This window comes from Aegilops tauschii, chromosome 7 (genome assembly GCF_002575655.3).
Source record: "Aegilops tauschii subsp. strangulata cultivar AL8/78 chromosome 7, Aet v6.0, whole genome shotgun sequence".
NCBI lineage: Eukaryota > Viridiplantae > Streptophyta > Magnoliopsida > Poales > Poaceae > Aegilops > Aegilops tauschii.
The window spans coordinates 130,740,931-130,748,462 of NC_053041.3; the positions used below are offsets into that span (position 1 = coordinate 130,740,931).

Genomic DNA, 7,532 nt, shown 5'->3' on the forward strand with positions numbered 1-7,532 from the left:
GCAACATAGAAAGACACGAGATTTATACTAGTTCGGGCCACCATTGTGGTGTAATACCCTACTCCAGTGTGGTGGTGGATTGCCTCTTGGGCTGATGATGAACAGTACAAGGGGAAGAACATCCTCCTGAGGTTGAGGTGTTCTTGTGCTTGTCGAACTTGTGTGGGTGAGGACTCGATCCGTCCAGGCTTCTTTTCTTCTACTCTGGTGGCTGGCTCTACTTATATAGGCCCTGGTCCTCTCCCCAAATATTGAGCGGGAAGGGAGCCAACAACGGCGGGCAATTTTAAAGGGGACAACTAGTACAAGCTATCCTGACAAAAGTGGTCTTCGCCTGCAAAAGGCTCTGGTGGTGACGCCGTCTTGGGCTCCATGATGACCTCCGTCTTGCCGTCCTGTTGGTCTTCGGTCTCGTTGCACCAATATGGAAACCTTTGCTTGATGCCTCGGTACTCCGCGCCTGCGCCTGCCTCCTTAGCACCAAAGAGGAAGCAAGGACACTGCGCGCGCTGGCGCCCGCCTGGTGTCGACCGTCATGGCGCACGTCACGCGAGCCTCGCGAGGTTTGCCCCGCCTTGATATCTCCGCTCCTCACGAGCCTTCCTGGCTAGGCCGCTCCGGAGGAGGTCTTGCGTCCGCCGCCCCGCGAGGGTTGGCCCCTCGCGAGGTCTTGAATGCCTTGTCGATGAAGATGGGCCATACGGCCTGCTAGCTTTAGCCATGCCGTGGGCCGCAGGCAGGCAAGTCTGGGGACCCCCGTTCCCAGAACGCCGACAGTAGCCCCCGGGCCCAAGGCGCGCTCGGGCTTGGCTTCAAGGCGAAGCCAAAGGTCAAGTACGGAGCGCCGCGGGCCCCAAAAGCCTACGGCCTTGGTTGACGCGTGGCGGTTGATTGGACGTGGGCGTCTCCGCTTCCCCATGCTGCCTCGGCAACTGCTCGACTTGACAAAAGGCTGGCGCTGATAGTGCTTGCCTTCATTGCTTCCTCCTCGCCTTGCTCCAGATCCCCTTTCTCGCTCCTCGCCACCGATACCTCCAGATCTGCTCCGATCTTGCTCCGCATCTGCGATCCATGGCACCGCGCAAGGTCAAGACCTCCTCGACACCGGCTTGGTATGAGCCAGCTCTTGAAGCGCCCACCATCACAGAGAAGAGCCTCGCCTCCGCGCGCCTGCTGACGGCGAGGGAGAGCAATGAGTGGGGGGAGACGGAGCTCCGGCTTGCCTGCGACGTGCCGGAGCCTGAGGGAAGCACCTTCTTCCCCTTCTTCTAGAGCAGCATTGCCGTCGGGTTGGTTCCCCCCTTCTCCGATTTCTTTTATGAGGTCCTCGACCACTACTGGCTGCAGGCGCTGCACCTCCATCCGAACTCTATCCTCCTCCTGTCCATCTTCGCCTACTACTGCGAGGTGTACCTAGGCGTGATGCCATCCGTGGCGCTTCTACGCCACTTCTTCTTTCTTCGCGTCAGCGATGGACACATCTCCGGGTGCGCCAATTTCGTCGCATCTGGGAAGGCCAACTCAATCTCGAGCACCGGGAAGAGGGCCGACAACATCCGAGCCAAATGGGTCATGATGGACGCCAACTGCGCCCATCCGCGTTTGGTGTTGCCACGGAGGCGCCCCAATTCAACAAGGGGTGGCCCCGCGCAGAGCTCGCTGATGATCGGGCGTTGTCTATGTTGGGGCAGATGACGACCGACCTGAAGCCGGGCAACGTGAGGGCGGCCAAGGTGACGGGGCTCATGCTCCTGAGGGAGTTCTTGATACTGCGAGTTGCTCCACTTCAGGCGCGCGCGCGCCCCCTATGGAAGCTTGGAGATGAAGGGGACAAGACCCGCCTGAGGCCAGGGGCCCTGCCTGGCAACGAATTGGCCGCTGTTCTGCGCCTCATAGTTGGGGACAACCAGGAGTACCCACCGAGCGCCTTCGTCCCTCTGTTCCATTGCAAGGACTGGGAGGAATTTGTCGCCTCCAGGCCAACCTTCGACGCGCGCGGGCTGGTGCCGCCGGCGCCCACAGGAGCCCCTGCAACATCGAAGCCGGTGGAGGTGTCCTCCGACGAGTCCGGCGGGGGGAAGGAAGAGGAGGGGGACTCGGAGGCGACCCTCAAAGAGATGGGGGAAAACTCCCCCTTCAGCAAGGCTGAAATCCTCCGCACCCTTCCTGACGACGCCGAGGTCGACGCCCGCCAGGAGGAGGGAGAACTGCCCGTCGTCCCGACGAGGAGTAGGTCGTCACTGATCCCTCGGGATGCTGCCTCCGCCTTGACGCCGCCTGGGGCTGCCTCCAGCCCTCCTGCTGCGCCGTCTTCTGCCCCCGGAACCCGCGCACCTGCTTCTTAGGCTCCAAAACTTTCGGGCTTCAAGCTCCCCAAGCGGAAGGTGGAATACGTCGCGGTGGACCGGTAAGTGCCTTGAGCTTCGTCTTATCCCTGCCTGTACTTGTCATTTCCTGACGTTCACCCTTGGTCGATCAGGCCGATGCCTTCGGCGAAGAAGAGGAAGGAGGATACGGCGGCCGCGCCTCCTTCCGCAGAGAAAGGAGGCAGCAGCACTCGCACTTCCCCAACCCGGTCGCCCTCGCGAGGCCAAGAAGAGCATCGCCGTGGGGAGTCAGCCCCCATGCCCCCACTGGCTCAGAAGGTACCGGCGCCTGGCTCGGCTGATGAGGTTCCGACCGCTCCGGAACCCGCATCCTCCTAGGCCCTGGTGACGACGTCGCCTCCTTCCGCTGCCGTGCCTCCACTCCCAGGTTCTTCTGCTTTTGCTGCTGTCCTGGAGCGTGCTCTTTCGGAGATGACCCAGCTGCAGGCAGATCTCCTGAGCGCGGACCCGCGCCTGGTGGCCGGGCGTCTGGAGCTGGTCTCTGGCTGGCTTCACTCTGACTTGGCGGTTCGCGCGATGCTGAGCCAGGCCGCGGTGTCTTCCGAGAAGGAGAAGCAGAGCGCCGCCAATGCTGCAGTCGATCGTGAGGCGGCACTGAAGGACGCTAAGGCCGCCCGCGACCGCTGCCAAGAGCTGGAGGACGAATTGAAGAACCTGCGCGACAAGCATGCCGAAGAAGCATGCGGCCGCCTGGTGAAGGAGGAGGAGATGAAGGCCCGGGAGGACGCCGTCAAGAACCGTGATGCTGAGCTGGAGGAGCTAGGGAAGACGCAGGCCGCCGAGCGCAGCCGGCTGGAAGAGCTGGAGCGGAAGGTGAAGGCGAGGGAGGCCGATCTTGACGCCAAGGCGTGAGTCCTGGCCGAAGACCGCGCGGCCTTTGCCGATCTCGAGGAGAGGTCTCGCAAGGCACTGAAGACGCTCTACGAGCACGGCTTGGAGAGGCCGCTGACTATCGACGAGGACGACCCCGCCCTGCTGCTTCCTCTCTTGGTGAAGGCCCTTGAGGAAGTTGTGGATGGTATCGGTCCCATGGCAGAGGCAGAAGCTCGCGTCCTGTCTTCAGCTGCATTGACTCGTGCCTTCAGCCACCTGCACCTTCACGACCCCAGCGCTTGTCTTGACGAGCTGCTAGAGCCTGTGGCTGATGATCACTACGAAGCCGCCGCCGCCGTGCAAGGTCAGGTGGAGGCCCTGCTGAAGAAGTTCCGCGGCTTTGCCTCCGCACCCTTGTTCGGCGATGCCGCCGATCCTGCGGCTGGTGGTGCAGGTGAAGATGACGTTATCCAAGGAGGAGCACCTTCTGCAGGCGATGGCGGTGTCTAGGGGTGACCTGCGGCTACTCTCCTGTTTCGTTCCTGTAATTATGCATCATGCCTCGTGGAGGCGTTAAACTTTCATTTGATATTGTGAGGACAATATATTTTGTAATATTTGCTTCGAGATTTTGCGATTTTCTTCCTGTCCGCTTTGTGTTCTGCGTCGGCAGAGCCCGATCCCGCGCATACCTCAACCGCCGTTGGGCCGACCGAAGACCAGGACAGACCAAGGAGTGAGGGGCTACGTGACCAGTTAGGCTCCTGAGTCGCGATGCTCAGGAGTCCCCCTTGATGCGCAAACAATTTCCATACCTATCCTCGCCGAGGCCTCGGGAGGGGCGTGCGACGACCAGGTCCGGGAGACCTGTTTGAGCGGCGTGCGCTTGGGTGTGACCCGAGCGCAGCCCCCGGGCCCTGAAGACCTGGTTGGGTGGCGTACGCTTGGGCGTGACCCGAGCGCAGCCCCCGTGTCCAGCCCCTCGCGCGGCTCTCCCGAGAGGAGGAGTTGCGGTGAGGCCGGATGCTGAGCTCTGGGGCTCCCTGAGTTGGTACGACCGTGGAGCCGCCCTTAGTTGTTTATCACCAGTGCGGAGCATAGTGCTTCCGCTTGTGCACGGGCATAGCCGCTCCTCGGCAGTGTCGACGGCTAGCGCGGAGCATGGTGCTTCCACTTGTGCGTGGGAGGGGGCCCCCCTCCGGGAGGAGCCCCCGGGGCGTGTACAGCCCCGCCCTGACACGTGGCTTGCACGGCAGGGCTGCGAGGTGTATCTGGGCACTCGTGAGTCAGCGCGGGACTCACGAGGCCCTACCTCAAGGCGGGTTGCGCCTGGTCTTGAGTCTTTGACTAGATCATTAATGGCGCGCGTTGCCGCGCCCGTACATTTTTACAATAAAATGGTAGGTATTTCTAAAAATACATGGCATACGACATAACACTAAGATTATATCTGTTATATTTCAGAATAATGAAACATCAAGGTGATATAAATAGCATGATGTAATAGTTGGTACACCACAGGAGCAATGCAACAGGGTGATCGTTGGCCAGAACATCAAAGGCCTGCGTGGTCTCAATTTTGATCTATTACATGAATTTATGCATAAATCGAGCAATTTTGACAGCAACAAAATTATTCTTTAAGAAAAACAATTCTGAATTTATTCATGAAGCTGAACAATGTTGAAAGCCTTCTGCCTTATAAAAAAATTATTTCTTTAAGAAAAGCAAGCCTGCATTTACGCGTGAAACTGAACAATGTTGAAAGCTTGAGATCTAGCTTTTGCACACATAAATAACTCGGTTAAAAAAACCTTGAAAGCAGACGCATCCACAATATCACATCCGTCCGCAAAACCAAAAATATACTAACACTTGATGCTTTAATAGTCGTCCTTTTGCAATTTTCTCTTCGTGGACACATGCAGACCCTGTGCATCCCAAAAAAACATTGAAACTTAGAGATCAAGTAAAGAAATGTATGGATGTATAATGGCTATCTGTATATATAAAGAGGATAACATGATTTGTTGGCATCAGGGTGAGAGACTAATCTTTGATGTACAGATAGCTTGTAACAATAAAGTTACCCGTATGGTAGGCCATACGGGAATATCAAAAGCCGACATTCGAACTATCTGGAGGTATTTTTGGCCAAATGTAGAACTGGATGGTAGCTTCACAAGACTTTAGTAGACAATTCCAAGCTACAATAGCATTAATAAAATCCCCACATTGATTGAAGTAACATATGGTCTGCTTTTTTCTATGATGAAGAAGCGGTTACAATCAACTGAAACTTTTTTATCCCAACAATTAAACATGTTCACATATACTGTATTACCCATATAAATAGAGAGGAAGACGCTTAGAGTACAGAAGTGCAGTTTCACATTTTTTTTAAAGTCGCCAAACCGCGGACATCAGTAGTATATGGAGAGTATACCAATTGGCTGGAGGTCTGATCACCCTCAAACATGATGAAGAGGACAGTGCACGGTAGACGCAATGCCCTATTACAGTAGAACGGTAATAACAGTAAAAAAGGTTTAGGAATATTGCCTCTTAATAAGTTAGCAATATGCAAAAGTAAAAATATACTGAAAGATAAATCAATAAATAATTTCAGACTATGCAGAATGACAAATATGCCTCTTAATACATATAAACATGTGAGAAATATAATTAAAAACTGAAAAACATGTCTTAATAAACCATTATAAAAACTGAATTAATATGCAACATCAACTGTCATTTCAGACGACTGCAAATCAATCTTGCACTTTTGGGAGGATGTCATATGCATTGCAAATTCTGATGGTTGTTTGGATCGATTTCTCAACCTTGGCTGTAGAAAATAGTGGTTTACATTTTAATGTAAAAAGGGATGGTATAAATATTCACCGGTTAACATGAATATGAGTAGAAGAACAACAGAGGACACAAATAAGCCAATTAAATTTATGAACATGGTATGACATCACAGACTCTTAATGCTGGTACTGTAGATATAGTATTTGATCAATACATGGGTAGCCATGGAACAAATGAATGGGGATTAATAACAGTCAGAAACTAAGACATCTTTTGAAATAGAACACTAAAACTGTATATCAGTAGCTTATTTCCACCACATGGACACCCAAGATTATGTCCTGTACAGTAACAACAAACTGACCATGATATCGAGAATCAGAACCAAGAAACCATAACCCTAAATCTCACAACCACACCAACATCACATGCATCATCGTCCCAGAATTTACATGAAACAATTTAAGCTAAACTTATATTTTCATAACCAATTCCGGTAGGATGGACCAAATTCAAGTTATACTGTTGTGTTTCAGCAATATAGATACGTTAATTATTGAAGTGACTTTGAATTACAGCTCTACATTATTCCTACTGGCTTTATCCATGCAAGAACTTGTCTTGGTGTAAGGAAGATGAGGCACTGTAAGTCCTACAACATGTAATTAGTGTGCATCAGAAAATCGCATATGTTGTTTAGAGCTTATCCTCAACAACAATAGTCAATAGTAGGAGTGTTTGAGACTCTGGAACTGTATACACTGTCAGTAGCATCAAATTTTACAAATTGTAGGCACACATACATATATGGATGATAAGATATGTGAGTGAGACTCTGGAAGTGTATACACAATTAGACAGTCAGTAGCATCAAATTTTACAAATCGTGAGCTTACATACATATGTACAATAAGACATGTGAGTACATGTATACTAACCTGGGTGCCAACCATTGCAAATCGTGAGCTTTAGAAGTGCCTGAAATAACCACCAGAACCCGTCGGCAGTTCCAATACATCAACCGAGATGTGAGAGCACCTGCAGCAGAACAAGTGCCTGTCATGAATCAGAAGGGACTCGGTATCAGTAGTAACTGGATGGAATATGTGAGGAAGGAGGGGCGATAGGCCTGCGGTGGCAACCTGGCGAAGCATGGCCAGAAGATGTGACCCTGCCAAATAAAGTTGGGGAATGAGCAGTAGCAGCTAGCAGGGTGGGTGGAGATTATATAGACGCGCAACGATTAAAGGAAGAAACTGAACCAGAATTGTGAGCGTCGTCGTGCATCTAATAAAGGAAGAAGACGAATCACATAAAGGAAGAAACTGAATAAGAATCATAAGCGATCAGCAATAATCGGACGCCGGAAAGAGTGGCGCACATCAATTGCGATTAATGCCTGCAGCAACTGAGATTGACTACGTGCTAAATCACCGGCAAGTGGATTCTAATTGCAGCCGACGCTTCGGCCCCGCTTCCCCTTGGCGTCGCCCAGTGAGGCGACCATGGCATCGTTGG

At 52.5% G+C, this 7,532-nt stretch overlaps 1 long non-coding RNA gene across 1 annotated transcript; it reads right to left on the minus strand.

The window, feature by feature from the left end:
- Positions 1-4,837: 4,837 nt before the first annotated feature.
- On the minus strand, positions 4,838-7,282 carry LOC109773400 (uncharacterized). The gene is made up of 4 exons (XR_002235301.4): positions 7,157-7,282; positions 6,953-7,052; positions 5,647-5,713; positions 4,838-5,131 (listed from the first exon to the last, which is right to left on the minus strand). It is a non-coding gene; the product is annotated as an uncharacterized lncRNA (long non-coding RNA).
- Positions 7,283-7,532: the final 250 nt, after the last annotated feature.